The following is a 26894-nucleotide window of genomic DNA, read 5'->3' on the forward strand; positions in this document are numbered from 1 at the left end:
TTAATATAATCTATGATGATTTTCTCTCTGAAAAAAAAATGATTACGGAAGGATATATGCATATTTATAGTCTAATTTTTATTTTGAGTTTTGGACTAATTTAGTTTGAGCAAGACAAATCTGGTATGTAACTGTTATCCATATAAAAAATAAGATTTGATAATAAAAATCATTGGCAGGAATTAAAAAAAAATGATTAGATTTAATTATAAAAATCATGGCCAAGAATTGAAAAAAAATAAAATAAAAAATTGGAAAAGGTGAATATTTTAAATATCTGACTTTAAACCAGGCCGAGAGTTCAATGCGAACCAATGATTTCCACCAAGGAAAAGGGAAGTTACAGAGAATCAAGAAATGGCAAAATAATTGAGAAATTCACAAACCCTTTGAATATTATATACTGGACTGTTTCCTAAAGACTAATGGAAGATTTAGCAGAAAAGTAATGAAAAGATAAAACTGTATAAAAGTGAGATTTCAATTCAATGATGACACATACAAACCAATAACAGATATGCATAATAAAAAGTGAAACTCTCTGCACAGTACCCAAATAATATATCCATTCACAAATACTTCAACAGCACTAGTATTTCTTCATCCTCCATTGATGGGGAATATTTTTTTATAACCTTACAATTTCTAAGAATGTGTTCCTTCCAGAAACCCTAAATGTGATTGAAACTATTCAAATATTTTTTTATAACCTTACAATTTCTAAGAATGTGTTCTTTCCAGAAACCCTAAAGGTGATTGAAACTATTCAACTCACATTTTGTTATGTCACAAGGGTGACTGTGTCGGATCAGAGATTTTGTCTATGCCTCTAGTTGGTATTGGAGTTATGTCATCCATTAAAGAAGTCTTCTCTGTCTCTCCTGGGTCCAACTGCTGGCAAGGCACCAAAGCTGCATCTTCCCTGCTATGGCTTTTGCGCCTCCAGCTATCGCTCACTGTGCATATATGACCTATCACCACTCTTAAATCGATTGGGTCGCAGGGTTCAATGAGCGGAGCATATGAATTCCATTAGACATTGTGCACATATAATATGCATTGCGCAGCAGGGCACTGAATTGATCTTGGCGTAAAGCCACACTCTCACTGGCCACTCAAACCTAATACCGTGGGAATCGGCCAATGGGCCTTTTTTGTTTGTAAGAACAAACCCACTCGGTTTAAAAGCTTCAGTAGCTTCAGCGATCAGCCGCACCCGCGAGTTTCTGACATATTGCCAGCCAAACTAAATGGTCGAAACATTCTTGGGGAGTTTCGACCATGAGATTCTTCCCCACTCCTCCCATCCCAACAACGGCAACTGCTCTTAACCCAAGCCGTATTGCAATATCCATGCAAATGCAGAAAATAACAGCAATGTCATCTTCCATGCCCACAATCTGAGATTTTTCAACCAAACAGACCTCTGCAACTGCAAAATTTTGGGGGTTCTCTGATTATCCAGTTTTTCTAGGCCCATATTTGACACTCGCGTGCATCTTGCTTCCTGATTCTCCCCTTTGATATGCCAATCCGCGTGACAAAAGCTTCAGCGAAGTTTCGTTTCCTCTGTTTTGCTCACCCTGTTCTTCACTCTGATGCCTCTTTATGCTCACATTATCGACTGTTCCGCGGAACGGCAACGAATAACTTTACCTTTTTCTTTGCCAATAATATCTTCTTTATATTCTTTTAAGGTGTGATTTTGATCTAAAGCAGGAACAGTTGAAATCGCGACACTGTAATTGCTTTTAAAAAGTAACTTAAATTCTTGGAATGGTAACTTAAATAAATTGATTAGCTTAGATTAATTTTAATAGGAATGGGATAAAATATTTTGTTGCTTATTTTTTTAGAAGGACAGGTTCGTATTTCAAAAAATTCCATCTCTCTGAAATAAATAGATATATTTTAGTTTTTTTTATTATCAATTTTATAGGGATATATTCTGGCCTCTTCAATCATATCATGAAAAGAATTAAGTATCTCTTTCATTACTTAAAACACTTTTTACTACCTAATTTTTGACTAAAATGATATATATAAACGGTAAAGAATTTCACATTTCTTTTATACTAAATTATAATATTAACAATAATTGAAATGCCAATAATATTATTGATATTTTATAATGATTTAATTAAAATTTAAGAAATGTGTTTATTTTTATTTTTTATTATAATAAAATAGAAAATAAATTATTTTAGCTTAAACTATATATATATATATATATATAATCTGTAAAAAAGAACATTTCATAACTAAAAAGTTAAAGAAATAATTCATTATATTAATTAAATTGAAATAATAATAATTATAAAATAATCAACATATACACATAGTCAAAAGGGAAAGGATAACTTGTCTATTATTATTTTTTAAGAGCAAAGTGTAATGATCAAGAAAGTGAAATTTTATTCAAAGCTTGGAAAGTAAAATGGATGGATTTTGAATGTGTAGCCTACCCTACCCACTTTGCATGAGTAACCACGAGTTGTAAGATTCTTCATTTCTATGAAAAATTGGTTCTTCATTCATGTTGTTCTCTTGTTTGGGTAAACGGGACGCACATGACATTTTATTTTCTTTTGTTTGGGTAAAAGGGTCATACAAGAGATTTCAAGCCACTAATGTAAGAGAGTTCTATTTCTCAAAGGCATATGAACCACACTAGCTGGTTCGAAATGCGTCGACAAATGCATTTGAATGTGATTTACGCCGAAAAATATTCTCAAAAAACTTGATATGGATCACAGAAGCTTAAATTCAACAACTTAACAATTAATTTACCCACCAAGTTGGGGAAAGGAGAATTGGAAGGGATGGGTGGATATAGAGCAAAAGAGTTGCTAGAAGGGATTGGGATGGATATTAAGGATAGGTATAATTATTTCTTAGATGTTAAGATTATAATGTATATTTGAAAAAAAGTTATTGTTTTGTTTGGGTAAACAGGACATACAAGACATTTCACTTTCTCTTGTTTGGGTAAAGGGATCATACAAGACATTTCAGGTCTCTAATGTAAGAGAGAGTCCATTCCTCAAAGCATATTGCCTGTAGTAACTTAATAATTAGCTTACCTAAGGGGAGTTGGTAGTGATTGGGGTGGAAACAGAGGCAATGGATAACTAGAAGGGATTGGGATGGATATTAAGGATGGGTATAGTTGTTTCTTAAATGTTAAGATTATAATGGAAATTTGAAAAAAAAAATATCATATTTTTTTATTAAATTTAAAAGAATTTAAAGCTGCCATTTTAAAAAATATTGATATTAACATTTATGAATCACATTTTTCCTTTTTTTTTAGGTTAACTCGTTGGAGTAATCTTGGAGACTCCACACGGGTAGGGAAACATACTCCTTTTCCTGTCTGGAGAGGTGGCCTTTTCCTGTTTGGGGATTAAGGCTATGAAAGATTCATTGAGCGCTTTTAAGGCTATCTTAAATTTTCGAGAGTCTTCCACTACCTCCAGGATGTCCTGTTTCACAATCCTCCAACAAGCTTTGAAAAAGTCTACATTAAAGCCATCCAAACCTGGTGCTTTCCCATTTTGCATCTCTTTCATGGCTTCCTCTATTTCTTCCTCTGTTACTGGTCTATTGAGATTGAAATTATCTTCTCTAGTAACCAATTTAGGGATGTACTGAGTAAATCTTTTCGTGAACTAGCATCTGTCTTATGAGGCTTCCTCAGCAATTTTCTGAAAATGCTGGAGTAGAACCTTCTCCATCTCTTCATGAGTGTTTTTCACTATTATGTGATGGTCTGTAAGTTTCACAATTCTATTGTTGTTTCTATGAGCTATGGTGGATCTGTGAAAGAATTTGGTGTTTCTCTCCCCTTCTTTAATCCATTGTACTCTGGATTTCTGTCTCCATAATATTTCCTCTTGAAGACATCTATTGTCCCACTCCTGCTGGAGTGACTCTGCCATCTCTTTCCTTTCATCTGTATAGTCTTCAGTGATAAGAATCTGGTTTATTTTCTTTAGTTTATTTTCCACATCTTCTTTAGCTTTGAAGATGTTACCAAATTCCTTTTTATTCCACCCTTTGAGTCTGCCTTTAATGTGTTTGAGCCTGCAATGTAGAAGGAACATCTTTGTACCTTAAAGGTGAAGCTCTTTCTTCCACCATTTTCCAATGTTTGTCAGGAAATTTGAATGTGTGAGCCAAGCGTTCTCAAACCTGAAGGGGGTGTTCCTTGGTTTCCAAAAAAGGAAGCTTCCATTTGGATAGGCCAGTGATTTGAACCCCGAAAAGGTAGAATGAGAGTAGAAATGTTGCCTCCCCTGAGAAGAAGTTCCTCTGAAACAATAAATCTATTCAATTTTGAGGCTACTTGGGTAGGTCCCCCTCTTTTGTTATTCCAAGTGAAGATTCCATTACTTGCTTCCATATCAACCAATTTCATATTGGTGATGAAGTTCTGGAAGGAAACTGAGTCTCTACCAAGTGTTTAAGTTCTTCCTTTCTTCTCCATGAGTGATTTTGCTATGTTAAAATCACCACCAAGAATCCAGGGTAGAGCTAGGTATCTCTTCTCCATATCCTCCAGTGTTGTGAGGAGTCGAAGTTCATCCTCCATTGGCTGCGGACCATAGACATTGATGATCATGTAACATTGTCTGTCACCCACCAGTTGGAAAATCAATGAAAGGTGATGTTTGGATGCCTCTGCATCAATCACACCAAATTTTGTGGATCCCATAGAGTGAGAATACCACCAGCAGATTTATTTTCCTTAACTTCAAGGTATTCATATCTATTTAACCATTTGCTATTTTTTTCGCGGATCCTCTCCACAGAGCATTTTGTTTCCTGTATGAATACTATGTCAGGTTTTTCCTCTTTGATCCTTTTCCCTAGATTCCTCTGTTTTCTCCTGCTCCCTAGTCCTTTAATGTTCCAGGTTGTGATTTTCATTGAAGTGGGGTTTTAAAAGAGTAACTGGAAAGGTCTTTCATCCTTCCTGACTCAATCATGAGTTTTCCACACTCTAGTAGTAGTTCTTTTTGTCTTTTGCTTCCCCTCCTCTTGCCTGGATGCTTTGTTAGTTTTCCTGTTATTAATCTTATTGAGGAAGTCCCTTTTCTTTCCTGGTTGTCATGTCCTCTTTTGACTCCTGCAGCTGTTTTATGTGACTTGTTAAGGAATATATATTGGACCTTGTCCACATCCTCCTGAGGGATGGAGTTTATTCCTAGGTTTCCTCCCTGTTCTAGAAACTTTTCCAACTCTAGGTTCTCCCTTTCTAGAATCTCCTGTAAGTCTTGATCCTCTGTGCCACTTTCACTTTGAGTCATTTCCTGGTCTTTTTCTATTTCCATGGTACTCAAAGGATCCGTTGTGTGTTCGTTCTGTTCCTGAGTGAACTCCATGCTGGTCCCTTTTCCTTTCCCCCTTGCTGTCTGATTCTCTATACTCTCTTGATCCCCTCCATCTGCCTCTTTTTCTCCTAAGATCTCAAACCTGTTGTAACTTTTTGTCTTATCATTCCCAACAAGGTTATTTTGTGTCTTCCTTCCCCCTCCTTTTCTTCTTCCTTCTACTTTGGTGAAACCTGTCTAGTCTTTCCCTTTGCTAGTATTTAGGTTTTCATCCCTTCTATTAAGAGGACAGTCTCTAGATAGGTGCCCATGCTCATGACACTTGTGACATCTAAACGGGATATGTTCATAGTCAACTGTTTGAACCCATTCCTCTTCATAGACTTCTAGAATGACCTCATCTAGAAGGGCTCCTGATAGGTCCATCTCCACACATATACGAGCATAGGATGTATATTTTCCCCTTAGAGTTGCCTCTGAAATTTTTAAGAAATGACCTAATTTATTGCCTATAGATTTTAAAGACTCTGGCATCCAATAATCTAAAGGTAAGGGGTATAGTCTAATCCATACTGGTACCGAAGTGAAGGTTTCTCGTTCTGGCATGATGTTCATCGTCCAAGGCCTCATATAGAGACCAGTAGCTGCAAAGAAGTATGGCCGTCCTTCAAAAATCCTGTCTCTGTCTTCCATGTTCGTAAGCACCACAGTAAAAAAACCTTTGGATCCAATATGTATGTTTAACTCCCCCTTTGGTTTCCAGTTGTATTTTATCCAAGTGTACAACGCTTTCTTTGATGGCCAGATTCTCATAAATTTCCATATGATGGCATAGTTTGCCATGTGATCCCTGTGCACTTGCAGAGCAGGATCATTCAGAATAACCCGAGGTTTAGTTATGGTCTTGGGTTTACAGGGCCCCGTCTTGGCTTTTTTCTCTGATCCCTGACCTCTGTCTCCCTCTTTTTCCTCCTGACAATCTTCTTCGTGGGCCCCTTGATCTGCATGGCTTTTGCTGCCTTCCTCCTTCTGAGTTTCGATGTTTTTTGTCTTGACCTCCGAGGGTTGTGGAGGTTTGTTCTTTTTCCCTCCTATTCCTCTGTTTGCTACCATATAGGAGGGAGTGGAGCTCCCTCCTCCCTGTGTCTCCATGGGTGCCTATTGCCTTTCGTCCCTCGCTTAGTTAAACCCTAGAACTAGAGCTCCACCGTCTTAAAGAGTAGGATTTCAAAAAATCGTCCTATAAGAATAAGTAAATTAAAATTATAATAATAAATTAATTAAAATAAATATTAAACTTTTTATTTAAATGATAGATATTTAAGTTATTTAACTACATGAGAAATTAGCTAATATTTTTATATTAAAAAATATTTTCAAATATTTAATTTATTTATAGAAATATATCTTCATTGTAAAATTATTGATTCATTGTAAATTTTTTATAGTATTAAAATTCAAAAATTTTAAGATTACTAAAAAGAATATATGAGAGTAAAATTTTAGTAAAGTTTTTGGATAGATTATTAGGAAATAATATATATATATATATATTTTGAATTGAGAGTTATTAATTTTATTTGTGTTTTTGGTTGTTTCTTTCTTTCAAGTTAGGCACTTTGCATTAGATTAAATGAGGATTATATAGATAATTTTTTTTTTTCTTATCTTATTGGTTTGCCCAAAGGGAAACCAAACCAATAACATAAGTTTAGAGTCTTGAAGTTGCTAAGACCTCCTCTAACTATGCATCTTGTAAATAAAAACTTATAAAAATAGGATGTTTTTGTCAAACTTTGAGAGACATCAACATGGGAAGACGAAAAAGACCACTATTCCTACAAGTAAAAAGCGAGTGAGTTATAACAACTATTGGGAAAAATCACCATGCATTCACATTGACTGGTCACTATCCTCATCCAAGGATAAGGAGACGTTGGTTGATTTTCTAGCTAGAATGATCAACTTGTGGCCTGTACTATCAATTTTTCCTCCATCTTTGTCAATTTAATAAAAGTCTCATGTCGATTCATCTTATGCCTCTATGAAACATGCAATATTCAAAAAACATTTAACCTTGTGTTGTCTTTGTGCCATGATCGATGAAGTGATGGGAGGGCATGCAATGTGCTGAGTTTCAACCCCCTTTTGAGTGAGATGGCATTGGGGGGGTTGCTCACTCCTAGGAACCTTCCTTGGGGGAGTTATTACAATAAAGTTGTATGAAAAAATAATTTTTAAATTAAAAAATAAGAAGGATTTGTTATAAGATATTAATTGTACTGTGAGATTAAACAAAGCATTATTTTCTTCTTCATTGTTATTTATTTGTATTTTGGTTGGGACAATCATCATTCTTCTTCCTTTTTTTGGTAATATTGTTATTTTTGCAAGGAGTTCCTTTGATATTTGACAAGAAATAAAGAATTCTCAAAAACTTATTTTCAAGTATACTATAAGGCAAAGATTGTAATCATATAATCCAAGAACAATTGTTATCTTAGCTTTGCGTATGATAGTTAAAATTTAGAGGATGTCAATTAGTATGTCTTGGAGTTAACTTTCATCACAAGCTCAGTGTGAATTATAATGTTGATAAAAATATTAATAGAAGATGGAAATCTTGTTTTCTCCTTGATGATGATATTGAAAAAACTTTTCTTTTTGCTTTAAGAAAAAGTGAAGGAATTCTTTAATACACTTTGTTATTACAATAATACTATATAGATATGGAATTTTGGATTGAAATATTTCGAGAGAAAGATGGAGGAATTTTGAGCAAATCCAGAAACATTTTGTAATCTATAACCTTAAAATTAAAAGAGACATCCAATTCAATCCTCCTCTTAGAGGCTTGAGTTTCCACCTATTGAGAGCATATCTATGATTATATATCTATCATACAAGCAATAAATAATTAGCATGAAGGACAAGAAGCTTCCAAATATTATTTTGTATTCCAATAAAAATCACTCACAATTTATGAAATTTAACATAAAAATATTGATTCTTAGTTGAACCATTAGAAAACAAAAAAGGCTTATAAATTTAAAGAAATTTTAATGCAAAAAATAATAGAAAATAACAAAAATTAAAAATATTATAAAGAAATCATTAACCCTAATTTAAAAAATCATATAACATTGCTAAAATAAAAGCATATATTATGAACTTTATAGTGAAACTCCTTAAGTCTAACCAAACTTGAGACATTATGGGAAGAAATAATATCTTCTTTTTGTGATAATATAAATGGGCGATGGAAAATGTTTTTCCTTTGAATCCCCTATATATGTGCACATTCGGTGTCAATTTTAAAATATTTGTGATATTATTGATTTTCATAATCGATTAATCCTCCAAAACGAAATAGATTCGAGTAAATTTATTTCCACGGTTTGCAAACCATAAAAATAACATGTTAAAATCAATTAAGTAATTTATTATGAACTCTATTAAGATTCATTGAACTCATATTGGTTTTTGCGGTGGCAATAATTGTCATCATTATTAATAAAATAATTTAAGAAATAAATAAATATTTAATTTATTGATTCATGACTTAAAATTAAATAAATAAATATTAACATATTATTGGATTGTGATGCAAAAAGGTGATCTAGGGGTATGGTGGTAAACAATAAATATATTAGGCTTCTGGGGATTGAATTTGGTGTTGGGCACTGATATTTTTTTCTTCTAAATTGGGAATGGAGCTAAAAGTGGTAAATATTTATGGGTCTTGCTTGGATAGGAATACTTTTTGGGATAGTTGGATGGCTCATTCATATATGTAGATTGATAATTTAGTGACGGGGACCTGAACTTCTCTCTAGGAGCACTTGAAATTTGGGGCCTCATGCTCAAACTGACCCCTTATTAACTATTCCAAACATATTCTAGAGAATCACAAATTATGTGATGTGGAATTGATCAAGTATAAGCCCACCTATAGAAATAGACAAACAAGTGAAGTGATGATGTCTAGGTGGATTGATTGGTTCTTGATGGATGACTCTTTATTAGAAAGGATCCCTCTCTTTCGTCAATGGATGGGGTGGGGGGTGAATTTGACCACCATCCTATTTTCCTAAAGGTGAAAGGGGGATTTAACAAACCTAGAAGTTTGTTCAAATTCAATGCAATTTGGTTAAATGATGAATCATTTTGTAACTTGATTGCAGAACAATGGATACCTTACAAACCTAATGGGGGGGTTCTATAATGGTCCAAATTGTGAAAACCTCAAAAGGGTGAAAAAGGCTATGGTTGAGTTATCTTCCCTTAAAATACAAAGGGAGAAGGAAGTGTTTAAAGAAGTAGAAACATAGTTGGAGCATCTGAAAGCAACTGATGGGGGGGGGGGGGGGGGGGGGGTGGGATACTTGTCATAGGAATCAAAGAAGAGGATCACCCATCTAGAGAGTACTAGGAAGAAAATATTGGTTGATAAGGGGCAGACATGGAGGCAAAAGAACAAAGATATTTGGTTAAAAAATGGAGATGAAATTATGAATTTTTTCAGAAATTTGCAAAAAGTCATAAAGCTCACAATAACATATGGGCTTTGGATGATCAAGAAGGTGGTAGAGCTTCAAATTTTGAAGATCTCGCAAGGATGATAAAAAACCACTTCATAGATATGTATAAGGCACGTTTTGAAGTGACCATTGTTGAGGTTATCTCATTAGATCGATCATTCCCTAGGTATACAAATGAAGAAGACAATAAATGATTAATGAATCTTGTGTCTGAGGTTGAATTACAAAAGCTTCTCCATAGTTTGTAAAAATACAAAAGCCTTGGACCAGATGGTTGGTTCTTTGAATTCTTCTCTAGGCTATATGATATCTTAAGGGGGGGTCTCTTAAAGGTGGTCAAGGATTGCATATAATCAGGAAGGATGCTTGATTCTTTTAACTCTACCTTTATTTCCCTCATGCTAAAGCCTAACTCTCTGCACTCTTTTGACAATTCCAGGCTCATATCTTTATGCAATTGTATTTATAATTCCATAGACAAAATTATAGCCAACAAGCTTAAGTCGATCCTCTCTAAAAATCTTTCTAAGGAACAATTTTCATTCATGGAAGAACAAAATATATATGAGTCTACTGGGGTTGCATAGGAAGGTATTCATAGTTTAAAAGCTAAGAAAATTAAGGGCATGGTGATTAAAATTTATTTTTCTAAAGCATATGACATATTTAGTTGGATATAAATTAGATTGTTATTGAGTCATTTGGGATTTGAGGTTCATTTTATATATTTGGTCATGTTTTTCATAACCATTGTATCATTTGATGTGCTTATTAACGAGGCAACATCAACATTTTTTCATGCACAATGTGCCCTGAGGCATAGATGTCTTCTTTATTCACTAATTCTCTTGCTAGTGGCTAAGGGCCTCATCGGATTGCTGGTTGAAGAAAAATGGAGGGGTTACTTAAAGGGTGCAACTAGAGAAAATGATTTAACAATCACTCATTTCTTGTTCATGAATGATATTCTCTTGTTTTGTGAGAGGTCTAAGAGAGATTCAGATTCCATCAAAGGAGCCCTATCACTCTCTGAGAAAGCTACTGGCATGCTGGTAAATATTAAAAAATCTATCCTCTCCTTGTGTGGTATGTCTAGGGATGAGTCAACTAATGCTCAAACTCTGTTAAATCCAATCTAACATTTTTTATGAAGGAATTAAGTATCTTGGGTTCCACCTAAAAAACAATGATTATAGAAAGGATGATTAGATCTACCTCACATCAAAACTTGGGAAGCGATTAAAGTCATGGAGCTCCAGATGGTTTTCTAGAGTCGGTAGATTGGTCCTCATAAAATCAGTATTAGAAGCTATTCCAATTTTTTGGATGTTCTTATCTTTGATACCAAAAGGTGTTTTGAATGTTGCTTGTAAGACTTGCTGCAGATTTTAATGAATGTGATCAAAAGAAGGTTGGAATTCCCTTTGGTTTAAATGAGATAAATTCTCATTTCCAAAGTTGTGGAGGACGAGCTAAAAAAAACTTGCATAAGTTTTCCAATGCATTGGCAAAAAAAGTTGGTTGGAGGTTGTTATCCACAAATAGTCAGTGGACATAGGTGGTGTCCAGAAAGTACATTCATCTAGTTACTCTTGAAGAATGAATAAGGATCTCGAACAAGTAGAGGCTGAATGTATCAATTATATGGAAAGAAGTCTTAGCATCTTTTTCAGTGGTTGAAGAAATTTTGTCCTCGAAAGTTGGATATAGAAAAAAGTTGAGGATTGGTATCGATCCATGGGTGGTTTGTAGAGAAAAACTTCGTTTACCCTAAGAGATGAATGTATTTCTTAATACTAATGGTATGGTCACTCTAAACTAGATGAATAATAATGTTTGCACTAGTATGTGGGCACAAGGATGGGTTGATGTTAATCAACTTAAATTTATATTGAACATGTAGGTTACCGGAATAATTATACTACAACTCTCAGCATCTCCCACATTCACCTTAGAGACAGGTAGGGTTCTTTGTGTTGGGTTCATTCTCTTTTTGGGAAATATTCACCAAAATAAGGTTGCACGTATATCATTGATGACAAGAGACTAGGAGAGTTGGTGTAGTGGTTGAGGAAAATATGGAAACTAAGCTACCTAGCTAAATCTAGACTTTTTCGGTGGTGCATATTGGAAAAAAAAATCCATACTGGTGACAATCTAAAAAAGATAAATATGGCAGGGCAAAGCTAGTGTGTCCTCTACAAAAACACCGAGGAGGCTCTAGATCACCTTTTCCTTTACTGCCCCTTCTCCTTGGTTGTATGCAACACTATTCAAGGATGCATGTGACTAGTTACAATGTGGTAGGGCACATCTTGTAAGGACACTTTGAAGGAGTAGTACGAATAGGAAAATCCTAAAAAGAATAGCAGTTATTTTCCTATTATCAATTGGTGTATATGGATCTGCAAAAATAATGACATCTTTCAAGAAAAGTCAACCACTCCAGATAGAGTGGCAGCACAAGATATGGCTATATTTGTTGCTATGTCTGCTTATGGGCCTATTCATCAACCATGTAATATCAAAGAAGAAATTATTGATCACTCCTATCCATGGGCCTACTTTAACGGGCCTCTCTGAATGGAGGAGAGTGTGGCGGGGAGGCGGGGCTATGTGTTGTACCTCAGGGATAATCATTTCTTTAAGCTATAGTCCAAGTTAGGGAAAGGAACAAATAACTATGTCGAACTCCTTAACCTTAAGCTTCTTCTCTTGTTTTCTACTGAGAAAGGATGTCAAGAGTTTCAGATATTTGGAGACTCAAATATTGTTATCTATTTGTTTAAAGAGATTATGAGATGTCACATATACACACTTCATCCTATCCATGAGGACATTTTACAATTAAAGGCTTCTTTTGATAGGATTTCATGTTGCCATATCTACAGGGAAAGGAACTCAATTGCAGAAGCTCTCTCTAAGGCATGCAGTGAACATAATATGGGCACTTGCAAGATCATGGAGCATCTAGATGGGACCTCCTATGAGTATTATCACATGCGTTTCATAGAGGGTCTGTTGATGGACACTTTACCACATTGATCACTTATTGAACATATGTTTTTTCTAAGATAAAATTTTCGGGCGATTGGGTGGATATTGTATATATTTTCTAATATTTTATGATGATAAGTTAATATCTGCTAATAGACATTAGTATGTTTGGACACAAAAAGGGCCCTCATCTGAGGCCTGGTCTTTTAATCCTTTTTAGATTGGTTGTATCAGTCCTTTTTTTAATGCACTTTAATGCATATACATAATGTATTTTTCATCAAACTCTTGATGAAAAATACAATTTTTTCCTTGGAAAAAGGAAAAAACATATTATGTAAAAAATATGTATTTAAATGAATTGATATGCTCTGATTGGTAGCGGTTGAGCGGAAGATGGCAGGGTTCTGTGCGATTAGGGTTCCAGCAAGGTTTTCTGCCGCCATCGACGCCTCCACAGTTTTGGTTGCTGCAGGAACGGACTGGGGACTGGCTGCGAGACCCTCTGCGCTGGAAGATCTCCTTAAGACGTGGTCTGGAATCTTTAACGGAAAGAAACAACAGGTCTCGAACCTTATGAAACAGGTATTTGATTTTTTCTCCCCTTTCACGGCATGTTTCGTAATCCTCAGGGCGACTCTGGTCATCCCCCTTCACTGGCCGGGTTTTTATGCATTACATCTTTCGATCCACACACAGCCATTGAGTGTTTCGGCCTCCTTAACGGGTGATTTACCCTGGTCTTTTTGCCCTGGTCGCGGAAAGGGGAAAAAGAGTCGAAGGCCAAACCCTCTGCCCCTTCTTGGATTTCAGGGGCGGAATGGAACGGATCCGCTCCCCCTTTATCACCATGATTGCAGTTCGGGCCTTTATCTAACAGATCTGGCCATCAATCATAAGATGCGCCTTCGTGTGAATACAGATCTTAAGCCTCCCATCGCCTCAACGAGGGACGACATCAAACGACCGATCTGGCAATCAACGACTGGAGGGACAGAGCTCCAAATAGCAGTAGTTTCAGTGGATAAAAAATCTAATCCAGCCCTGCAGAACCCAGAACAGGACCGCATTCAAATTTTCATCAGAATCCTGTCAGGAAAATCTATTTGTAAGCATTTCTGGACAGGAGCTTTGATAAAAAATATAAAGGAAGAAATACAGGCAGATACAGGCATCCCATCAAATCTGCTAAGCTTGATACATGCAGGCAAAATCCTGCAGGATAATTTAACAGTACAGCATTATGGTATTGGTCGAGACTCAACCATCACTGTAAGCACAAGGCTGAGAGGGGGAAGCTCTGGCCCAGGGCCTAAAGGCATAAATTCCTTTAAAGATGCTGTCAAAGGGAAGTCAAAATCTACAGGACCCCACCACGACGCAGCAAAGGGGAAAGAACATGCAGCTGTTAATATACCTCCAGGGCAGTATATTGTGGATGAAGTACCAGAGAGCCCCTCCATTCCGCTGGATATCCCAGAGGTAGAATGCATATTCACAGATCTACAAAAAAAAGCCGTTATTTGTAGATTTAACGGCTTCTGGCCTAGAACAGATGCTCTGTATCAATGGATCCATACAGCTTGGACAACAAACTGCCAGATCCACCTATGCTCGAAGGGTTTCTTCATAGTAATTTTTCGCGCTGAAGAAGAAAGGGAAAAAGTTTTCACTGAAGGACCATGGTTCTGGGGCAGTGCGGGATTATTTCTCACCCCTTGGTTCCCGGAATTTGATCCAAATACCATGGTGGTATCAAGGATGCCGGTATGGGTAAGGATGCACAACCTTCCGATACATTTCTGGCACTTCAAGACCTTATCAGTTATAGGGAATACTCTTGGAAAAATGTTAAAGATCGATACAGAAAGACACTTAAAAGGAATTTTTACCTTTGCTAGAATATGTGTAGAGGTAGATCTCAGCCAAGGGTTACCAGAAAGCATCATCCTGAATTTCAACAACACACAGTGGAAACAATCTCTGGATTATGAGAATACAGCATTCAGATGCAGGGGATGTCAACAAACAGGTCACCTGTTCAATGCATGTAAAAGTCTAAACAAGAGCAAGCCACAACAAAGGAAGCACAAAGGATGGCAGAACATAGACTCTGTCATGAAGAAGAGAACAGCGGGAAAGAAAGCCCCCCCAGTATCAGAAGACGAAGAAACAGAAGCAGAGGAGGAAGACACCACCATTGAGGAGGCTGAAATAGAGAACCAGAAGGAAAATATAACAGTCAACAAGGATTCACAGTCACACTCAAATCAGGCAGAGACCCAGCAAAATCAGGCAGAGATGACAAGCGTGGATCAAGGCATTGGAGGCATCAAACGGCATCATCACTCAGATACTTCAGATTCAGACAAAGAAACAGGGCATCAAAATGTATCAACCCAGTTAGTCATTGCCTCGACCGAGCCCACTGTGGGAGAGTGGCGCAAGGTTGAAAAGAAAAAGGGGAGGAAAACCTGATGCGTCCCTCCCCCCTCCCTCTTCTTTCTATTTTTCTTATTCTTTTGTGCACGTTAGTCCTATAACGTTGCGTGGGGTGCGAAAGCACTTGAGCCCTTGTGGCAGTTTACGGAATGCATTTTTGCTTCTGGTAATGCTCAGCATATGCAATGTAACTTTTTATTTTTTCTTAATAAAAAGTTCGCTTTTTCTTCGGAAAAAAAAAAAAAAAATGTATTTAAGTTATAAAACCATATTTTATATTTAATAAATTAATTAAAAAATATATCACATTATGAAGAAAAAAAATGATAAATATTAGATTTAGACTGTATTACAAAAAATATATATGATGTTTTCATATATATATATATATATATATAATTAAATTTGGAAAAAAAAAATATTTTCCTGAAGGGTGAATGCATGAAACTGGGTTACATGTTTGGACCAAATGTGGCAATGGAATTTAAAAATTTACTCTTATATTGAATTGAAACCCTCAAAATTTAGATAAGCATTGTGAATTTTGATTTAGAGTGAAAAGACAATTTGTAGAGAATTATGTTGTTGTCTTAATGATATTTTTTGCAAAAAAAATTAGTGTCATATAAGATTTCAATTTTCCATTAAATGAAATGCTTGTCCTTGCAATTTTTCACACATATTATGAGGCATTTGTGTGTTCATGTTGCACAACTTAGTCATATATATATATATATATATATATGAAAACTAAGTTTTTCATATTAAAAAATTATTGTTTATTAAAAATTATATTTTTTATTATTTTTCGAAGTTGGCAAAATAATATTTCAATTGCATTTTGGAGACACATATGTTCGCGTAAGAATTTTTTAAACTATTTAAATAAATTGTGCTTATTTTATGTTATTAATTTTTTATTTAGCCTCTTTAAAATTGTCCAAAAAAATTTCAAACATTATGTTTAAAAGAAATTAGATGAAAAATATCATATGAATTTGAAAATTTCAAACCTATATGCCATTGGATAGAGGATTCCTTCATGAATCCTACATGATCAACTCCTCCATCTAAGGACAATTTTTTCCCTAAGTTTTCTAGGATACAAAATGGTGTTGCAAATTTTTTTGCAAAAGGGGTGCTAAAATTGTGGATTTTAGGACCTCAGACGCTTGATCGAGTCATTCAAAAGCTCAATCAAGTGCTTAAATTTTAAATTAAATAGCTCAATTGATTTATTTTTTTAGCACTGGAGGAGCTCAATCAAGCGCTTAAAAATGGCTTGATAGAGTGCTTAAACTACTTGATCAAACCCTCTATTTTTTCACTTAAACACGTCATCTATTGCCAAAATGTGTAACCCAACTCCATGCTATCACCCTTAAATTAAATTTTTTGTATTCCAAATAAATTTTTAATATTTGAGTATTTAAAAGGAAAACATTCTTTTAACTTGATTTGTAAAATATTGTTGAGTCACAATAAATCTTACAATATTTTGAAATCTTTTATTATATATTATTTCATTTTCAATTTTATATTAATATTACTAGTTTAGTGCATAAAATGATGAAATAAATTGAAATTGCTATAAAAGATATAAGTTAGTCACACCACTCACATATTATCCACATATTAAATATAAGATGTACTCTATGAAAATCAATATAGGAATTTAGACTATCTACAAAGTGAGACCTATGTCTTGCTGATATAAATATAAAGAAAATGACACTCACTATGGAGTTGCCATGGTTATTGTGGCAAATGACTAATAGAGGGTCCTTTACTTCTTTTATTCAATGTCCAAATGTTGTGTTCATCTATGAAACTAGAACAATATATTAACAAAGAAACCCCTTCCTATCCTAGAAACATAGTGATCTAAACTTATGGTTAGAATTTTTACATGTACCGACTCCTAACTGAAGTTATAGTTTTACACCTTATACAATTTTCTTAAGGTTCCATGTGATATTAGCTCTAAAAATGTAGATATGTGACTTAACATGGCATCTAGTTGATATCCTCTTGTTAAACAAAATTGCCATAAGAAAAACTTTCACACGCTAACTCCAATTGTGGTGGCACTTCTCTCATTGAAAAACTCTCAATGCCAAGAACATTGTCTAGAGGTTGACAACTTTGTTCGTAATCTTTTGACCCAAAATAGTCATTTTAGTTGATGAGTTTATGAAAATCTCTAATTTGTTAAATCTTATGAATAGCTATATATTAAAAAATGTTATATAGGAATGATTCAATGAAGTTGCACACATAGTACATTTGATATTGCAAAAACATTTAGATTGTTATTATGAAATAATGAGGTTGACAACTTTGTTTGTAATCTTTTGACCCAAAGTAGTCATTTTAGTTGATGAGTTTATGAAAATCTCTAATTTGTTAAATCTTATGAATAGCTATATATCAAAAAATGTTATATAGGAATGATTCAATGAAGTTGCAGGCATAGTACATGTGATATTGCAAAAACATTTAGATTGTTATTATGAAATAATGAGGTTGACAGCTTTGTTCGTAATTTTTTGACCCAAAATAATCATTTTAGTTAATGAGTTTATGAAAATCTCTAATTTGTTAAATCTTATGAATAGCTATATATTAAAAAATGTTATATAGGAATGATTCAATGAAGTTGCACACATAGTACATGTGATATTGCAAAAACATTTAAATTGCTATTATGAAATAATATTTTATACCCAAGGTAATGGAAATATTGTAAAATTAAATGAGATGAGACTGGTTAAATTTGTAATATATTCCAATGATACGCTGATATATGTTGATGATTAAGATAACAAGTGTTGCATGGAAGTTTTATTCTTGCCACTCAAATTACAAATTATGCTTTCAACAAAAATTGAAAATTGATATATGAAATGGAAAAATTAGTTGCCTACTAAGGAGCAAGGAATTGCATAAATTTTTCTGCCCATTTATATTTTTACTCATACTCATTAAAGAGCTGAAAAGCACATAAATAACCATGGTCAGAAAGTACTTGTAAATATATTCTTTTACATTTTGTTCCTATCCATTTTTTATGCAAACATTTGCTTAAATTATGGTTGGTGGTAAGGGTTTTAATTTTGAGTGGTTTTCTTATGAAGCTTAATAATGAAAAACCACTGTCTCAATATCTAAAAATTATGGCATAGATATTGCAACTGTATCCAGAAATTATGGAAAATATGTATGAGAGAGTTATCCACATGACATTGCATTGTGCAAACACTGCACCTTCGAGTTATAGAAAAATATTTTTTTAATAATATTGAAAAATAATTTTCTTTTTTCAAAATTAAACATTATAACTTATATTGGTCAATATTAAATTAATAATAATCATATAAAAGTCCTACCTTCACAAGGAATAATAAAACTATTAAAATAAAAAATAAAAATAAACTAAAATTTCTAAAATTGATCCATACTCATATTGAAAAAGTGACCCTTGCTAATTGGAGTAGTTCTTGCCAACTGAGATTAACAAACTTGAGATCTCCATCACAAATTATACGACGGGGTTGGCCATGGAACTTATACACATTCTTTAAGAGTAAATCATCAACTCCCAAAGCTGAACATTGAAAATTATTATACTATTTATTTCAGAACATTGAACATTCTCAGCTCTAATCAGACAGACTCTATGACTACACAGACGCAGTAATAAGTGACAGAAAAAGTAAAATATAAAATATAAATTTGTGTAGTAATATTGATACTAATTAGAATGTAATAAGGAATGTTGTTGGCTAAATAGAAAATGTTTGTAAACCATTTTTTTGTTGGCATTAAATATTGATATTAATTCGATTGTAACCAGGAATGTTGTTGCTTAATAGAATGACTATGACTGCAAAATAAATGTGTTTAAAGTATGAATGATTACACAGGGTGGATATGATTTAAATGTTATGATATCTAAGTTTAAACCATGCCCAAAGTTCAATGCAAAGCAATGATTTCCACCCAGGAAAAGGGAGGTTACATATAGTAATGAAATTGCAAAAGGTTCAGAAATTCACAAACCCTTGAATATTATAGACCGGACTGGTTATTAAAGAATTTAATGGAAGATTTAGCAGAAATGTAAGGAAGAGATAAAACTGTATAAAAGTGAGATTTGAACTCAATGATCACACATACAAACCAATAACAGATATGCATAATAAAAGGTAAACCTCTCTTAATCTACCTATTCACAAATACTTCAACAATAACAATGTTTCATTCTCCATTGATGGAGAATTTTACCCTAAACTTACAATTTTAATCTTAGAATGTGTTTCTTCAAGAAACCCTAAAGGTGATTGAAACCATTCAACTCACATTGAGTTATGTGACCAGCGTAGCTGTCTCTGATCAAAAATTTTGTCTAGGCCTCTGTAGTTGGTATTAGAGTTATCTCCTTCGTAAAAGAAGTCTTCTCTGTCTCTTCTTGGCCCAACTGCTGGCAAAGCACCAACATTGCATCTTCCATGGTGCCTTTTGCTGTGTTTTGCACCTCCAGCTATGGCTTTTGCGCCTCCAGCTATTGCTCAGTGTGCATATATGACGCTTCACAACTCTTAGGCATTGTGCACATACAATATGAGCGGCAGGACACTGAATTGATCTTGGCTATACCGTGGGAATCGGCCAATGGGCCTTTTTTAGTTTGTAAGAACAACCCCACTCAGTTTTAAAACTTCGGTAGCTTCAGCAATGATAGCCTCCCGCGAGTTTGTGATATATTGCTAGCCAAACTAAATGGTCGAAACATTCTTGGAGAGTTTCGACCATTACATTCTTCCCCACTCCTCCCATCCCAACAATGGCAACTTATCTTAACCCAAGCCGTATTGCAATATCCATGCAAATGCAGAAATAACAGCAATGTCATCTTCCATGCCCACAATCTGAGATTTTTCAACCAAACAGAGCTCTGCAACCCCAAATTTTTTGGGGTCCTCTGATTATGCAGTTATTCTAGGACCATATTTGACGCTCGCCTACATCTTGATTTGGTATTTTCCCCTTTGATATGCCAATCCGCGTGACAAAAGCTTCAGCCAAGTTTCGTTGCCTCTGTTTTGCTCCTCCTGCTCGTTTTCTCGATTGTTCCAAGGAACGGCAACGAATAACTTTACCTTTTTCTTTGCCAAGAATATCTGTACGTTTTTCTTCGCAGGAATATCTTTATTTGTGGGCGTTGGAACGGAAGGAGGAAGCTTACTGGGGTGGGAGGTGAATAGAATTTTATTGACTTATTTTGCCCTTAGTCTAATTAGCTGGAGGAATTGTCCGGAAAGTTAAGGAAATTTCAGTGTTATTTAGAGAAAATTAGGTAAGAATTGTTGTAAATCTAAGTTATAGGTGTTAAACTTCAAAATTTTAAGTGTCATAAACGTTTTTGATGGTGCTGAATCCATTTCCGCTATCAAAAACACAATTCAAACACTGTATCTACAAGATTTTTTGAAATCACTTTGTCCAAATTCAAGTATTTTTGACCAAGCAATTAGCTCCGCTCAATAGATTTTGGTCGAAAACCGTTGAAATCATGACACTGTAATCGCTTTTAAAATTATGATTTAAATATTTTAATCTGCTCAGAATTAGCTTAAAATCTTGGGATTGTAATTCAGATAAATTGATTAGCATAGATTTATTTTAATGGGAAAGGGATAAAATATTTTGATGGTTAGTTTTTGTTTTTATTTTTATTTTTATTTTTTTATACAGTAAAAGCCTGGTAATTCAAAAAATTTGATTTATTTGAAATAAAATGAATATATTGTGGTTTTTTTAATCAATTCTATATGGATATGTTCTGGTCTTTAATATCACATCATGGAAGGAATTAAGCGTTTTCTTTATTTTAAACAACTAACTCACTAATAAAGTGTTGAGATAAGACAATGTAATAAGTAAAGCTAAAGTTATTTTTTTCAGTGGGGAAGAATCCTCGCTGAAGAAGCATCATACATCATATCTCCGAAGCGAGTATATATACACGTCATCAATAGTACAAATATCGCCGAAGCCAGCAGAGTCGTCACCAATACAAATATGCTGCATCACGCAGCTCCCGCAGGATTAGAACATTGTCGGGGGGTGGTTTATTGTCGGGAGGTGAGCAAACCAACCGCCGTGACCAACATATCATGCACTCACGTGCAAGTAAAGCTAAAGCTATATGTATACTATGTTAAAGATATAAAGAATTCTAAGTACTTTTTATAATGAATTATAATATCAATCATAATTGAAGTGACAAAATAATATGCCAATATCAATAATAATTGGAGTGACCAAACAAAACCAATAATATTATTGATGTTTTATAATAAAATATAAAATAATTTATTTTAATTTAAAAAGAAAGAATACATAGATAAACTTTAAATGGAAAAGAAAATAAATTATATATATTTTATTTATAAAAAAATATATTTATAAACCAAAAAGTTAAAGAAATAATTCATTTATTAATTAAATTTTAATAATAATAATAATAAAACAATTAATAAATATATACCTAATCAAAAGAGAAAGGATTACTTGGTCATTATATTTTTTTAAGAGTGAAGTGTAATCTTCAAGAAAGTAAAATCGTATTTGAAGCTTTCAAAGTAAAATGGATGGATTCCAAATGTGTAGCCTGCGCTGCTCACTTTGCATTAGTAAGCACGTGTTGTAAGATTCTTCATTCCTATGAAAAATGGGATCTCGCTTGTGTTGTTCTCTTGTTTGGGTAAACGGGGTATACGACATTTCACTTTTTCTTTTTTGGGGTAAGGGGTCATACAAGACATTTCAAACCTCTAATGTAAGAGAGAGCCGATTCCTCAAGGCATATCGTCTATAATAACTTAATAATAATTAGATTACCCACCAAGTTGGGGAAAGGGGAGTTGGAAGGGATTGGGTGGATATAGAGGCAAAGATAGCTAGGGGAGAGATGTCTAATGCTGTGTAAGGACCAGTGATTGTTATAGTATTGGTCCACCAAGCCACCATAAATTGAGAGATGTGCGACCAATATTTAAACAAAAACAAATAACAGTAAGTGCAAATATCTTTTAATTTATGTCCAAAATTTTCCAAAACATTGACTGGTAGTACAAATCATATTGACCCAACTAGAAAACAGGTAAAACCATAAATCCTTCCAAAATGGTATGTTCAAGAAGTACAAAGTAGCAGTCACTTCAACCCCCATTGATCAGAACCGGAGCTATGTATCCCAAATGCATATCCATACCTGCACATAATAAAAGTGAATGTATGTCAACCATAACTGTTGTGTTATTCAACATTTAAACCCATTGTGTTCAATAAATGACACCCAACCCATTCTATTTCCCATTAAAACAGAGTAAAACACATGGATCAACAAAAAACAAATTCTCAGCCATTGTATCACATCCAAATCAATCCAAGTCACACATTCAAAATGAAGTCATTGCAATCCATGTCTATACTTGCCACCAATTAAATTCAAGTGCAAAAAACTATAAAAGAAGTTCAACCATTGTTGAAGTTGCATGTTTAACATTCAAACTGTTCACCAACCATGGAGACAAACCATCACAAAACATTTGACATTATATTCAGGTTAATTATTTCAATTACAACACAGTTTTCTTACAGTTTTATTTTCATTTCTCACAGTTTTTATTTTAGTTTTCTTATAGTTTTATTTTCATGAAAATATATATTTTCTCTATTTTTCTATATTCTGAATCATTTTCAAGTTGATTGGAAAATATGACACAACCATAATGCAGAGTATTGGCTAGTATGGCTAGCTACAGAGGAAAAAGAACATAACTCATTTATAATTGAACATCAATCCTTTTCTACAGCACAAATTCCAAGCGGGAAGGACTTCATCTAAATTTCTACACATTCATCCCAAAGCCAAAACAATGTCATCAAAGCTAGTTCCTCAATCAAAATTAATTGGAAAATAAGGCTCCTAACTACAATTTAAGAACAACTAGATGACCTTCACATCGTAGATCCAACGGAGATTGGCCTTGTCTGACTCACAAACCATTTTGGCCAACAATTTGTCACAGACCTCACATTCCTTTAATGAATGTTATCCAATGGTTAGACAAAGGGCATTGGCTAATCTCTCTTTCTCTCTCTATAGTTTTCCACTTACCTAGGCCCTGCCCCGTCCATGGAACTGTGTTAATTTTCTTTCTGATCTATTGATATTTAGTGGTTGTTTAGGGATTAAACACTTATCTGAGCCTATAATATATCTATCAAAGTGAATCTTAAATTGAATTCAAAATATATTCATGTAAGATAAACTTTAATCAAATTCAAAATATATTCATTCCAAATAAACTTTAAATTGAACAAACAACTACATATTCTAATTCTCAAACCAAGGGTGTTCATTTCTTCTTTTATTGAAAATAAATATTTCATTAAAAAAAATTCTTGAGAAAAAATAAGTCACAAAACTTGTGGAGACCAGACTTCCACATGTCACAGTTTTCAAGGAGAAAATATGTGTCATGGAATCCAAAAATCAACGTGTGATAGACAATTCCATATACCAAATCAAATACATATGTTCAAAAATGCAAAAAATAACAAACTAGAGCAATATTGCCATAGCAACAAGGGGCATTAGAAGGATGTGATATAGAAGATGAAACAATAAATCAGGATCCATTGTTATGGCAAGCTGACCTCGCCAACCTCTCTGATATGGTCAACTGGCTATCAATGACAAACTTGAAATGACAAAAATATGAGTGACAAACTTGGAATGACAAAAATAGACATAGAAACTCCTTTATGCTTCCCTTTCTTCCAGTACTCCTTTATACTTAGCATTCAAATGCTCAAGATACTTCATTTGTCTTTCAGATTAGCTTAAACCCACATTATCCTTCGCTTCATCAATTATGACATCTTCAAATGGAAATAATGTAAAAAAAGTTTGTCATTGTGATGCTTTTCAAAAACATCAACAAGCAAATTAACACCAAAATATTAAACTAGCCATTATGCCTTTTTTTCCAACCCATTGATGAGAGATCAAGTCTAATGGGATTGAAATTTTTTGGCGAAATTTCCTTACTAATTATCTTTGGCTACCATCTATTCATAGTGCAATTTATAACTAGGTCCAAGAACACAACTAGGGCTACCCTCAGCAGCCAAACAACTTGCAAAATTACCATGTCTTCCCAATCCAAACCTATCATGTTTGTGAGTGTCTCCAACTTTGTCAGACTTTAAATGAAGACTTTACAACTTTCAAGGTTTAAGGATTAAATTTAATTCAAACAACAACAAGGCAATGTACTTTATAAATAGGTCCAAGAACACACCTAAGGCTACCCTCAACAACTAAACAACTTGCAAAAATACATTTTTTCCCAATCCAAACCTAGGATGTCTGTGAGTGTCTCCAACCTTGTCAGACTTTAAATGGAGACGTAACGCTTTTCAAGATTTAAAGATTTGATTTAATTCAAACAATAGTAAGGCAATGCAATTTATAACTAGGTCCATGAACACAGCTAAGGCCACCCTCAATAGTCGAACAACTTGCACTTTATAACTAGGTCCAAGAACACAGCTAAGGCTACCCTCAACAACCAAACAACTTGCAAAATTACCATGACTTCCCCATCCAAATCGGGTATGTCTATGAGTGTCTCCAACCTTGTTATACTTTAAATGGAGACTTTAAATTTTTTAAGATTTAAGGTTAATTCAAACAATAGTAAGGCGGTGCACTTTATAACTAGGTCTGAGAACACAACTAAGGCTACCCTCAACAACTAAACAACCTGCACTTTATACCTAGGTCTAAGAACACAACTAAGGCTACCCTTAGCAGCCAAACAACCTGCACTTTATAAATAGGTCCAAGAACACAGCTAAGGCTACGCTTAGTAACCAAACAACTTGCAAAATTACCATGTCTTCCCAATCCAAACATGGTATGTCTATGAATGTATCCAACCTTGTCAGATTTTAAATGGAGGCTTTAAATTTTTCAAGATATACGGATTTAATTTAATTCAAACAAAAATAAGGCAGTGCACTTTATAATTAGGTCCAAGAACATAGCTAAGGCTACCCTCAACAGTCAAACAACTTGCACTTTATAACTAGGTCCAAGAACACAGCTAAGGCTACCCTCAACAACCAAAAAACTTGAAAATTTACCATGTCTTCCCAATCCAAACCTATTATGTCTATGAGTGTCTCCAACGTTGTCAAACTTTAAATGGAGACTTTACAATTTTCAAGATTTAAGGATTAAATTTAATTCAAAAAATAGTAAGGCAGTGCAATTTACAACTAGGTCCATGAACACATCTAAGGCTACCCTCAGCATCAAACAACTTGCACGATATAACTAGGTCCAAGAACACAACTGTGTCTACCCTCAGCAAACCAACCAACTTGAAAAATTACCATGTCTTCCTAATCCAAATCTAGTATATCTGTGAGTGTTTTCAACCTTCAGACTTTAAATGGATACTTTACAGTTTTCAAGATTTAAGGATTTAATTTAGTTCAAACATCAATAAGGCAGTGCACTTTATAAATAGGTCCAAGAACATGGGTAAGGCTACCCTCAACAGTAAAAAACTTGCAGTTTATAACTAGGTCCAAGAACACAGCTAAGGCTACCCTCAGCAACCAAACAACTTGCAAAATTACGATGTCTTCCCAATCCAAACCTAGTGTGTATGTGAGTCTCTCCAACCTTGTCAGACTTTAAATGGAGACTTTACAGTTTTCAAGATTTAAGGATTTAATTTAATTCAAACAAGAGTAAGGCAATTCACTTTATAGCTAGGTCCAAGAACACAGCTAAAGCTACCCTCAACAACCAAACAACCTGCACTTTATAACTAGGTCCAAGAACACAACTAAGGCTACTCTCAACATCCAAACAACTTGCAAAAATACCATGCCTTCTCAATACAAACCTAGGATGTATGTGAGTGTATCCAACCTTGTCAGAATTTAAATGGAGACTTTACAGTTTTCAAGATTTAAGGATTAAATTTAATTGAAACAAAAGTAAGGCAATGCACTTTATAACTAGGTCCAAGGACACAGCTAAAGCTACCCTCAACAACCAAACAACTTGCAAAATTACCATGTCTTCCCAATCCAAACCTAGGATGTTTGTGGTGACAATGAATAACAATAATTACAAACATGAGGCTAAACAAATTAATTCAAACAACAATAACAACCAGATCAACATCTTAACTAGAAAAGGAACCAGGTGTCACTTTTTACAGTTGAAATTCCTCCTAGAGCTTCCTTCATGTATGAAGAGTGTTATCTATAGGAATAACAATAGTATTGACAAACTCAGAACCATTCGCTATAGATCTTCTATTGAGATTCTATTGACTGTCATGAAACTAAACAACATTGACAAACATGAGGCTAAACAATTTAAGTCAAATAACAATTTATAAAAAAGAACCAAACTAGATCAACATCTTAACCAGAAAAATCGCTTTGTTTAGTTGAAATTCATCCTATAATGCATAAA

Source organism: Pinus tabuliformis, chromosome 8 (genome assembly GCF_031772625.1).
Source record: "Pinus tabuliformis cultivar Carrire ecotype Pingquan chromosome 8, CPIR1, whole genome shotgun sequence".
In the NCBI taxonomy this organism is placed as follows: Eukaryota; Viridiplantae; Streptophyta; class Pinopsida; order Pinales; family Pinaceae; genus Pinus; species Pinus tabuliformis.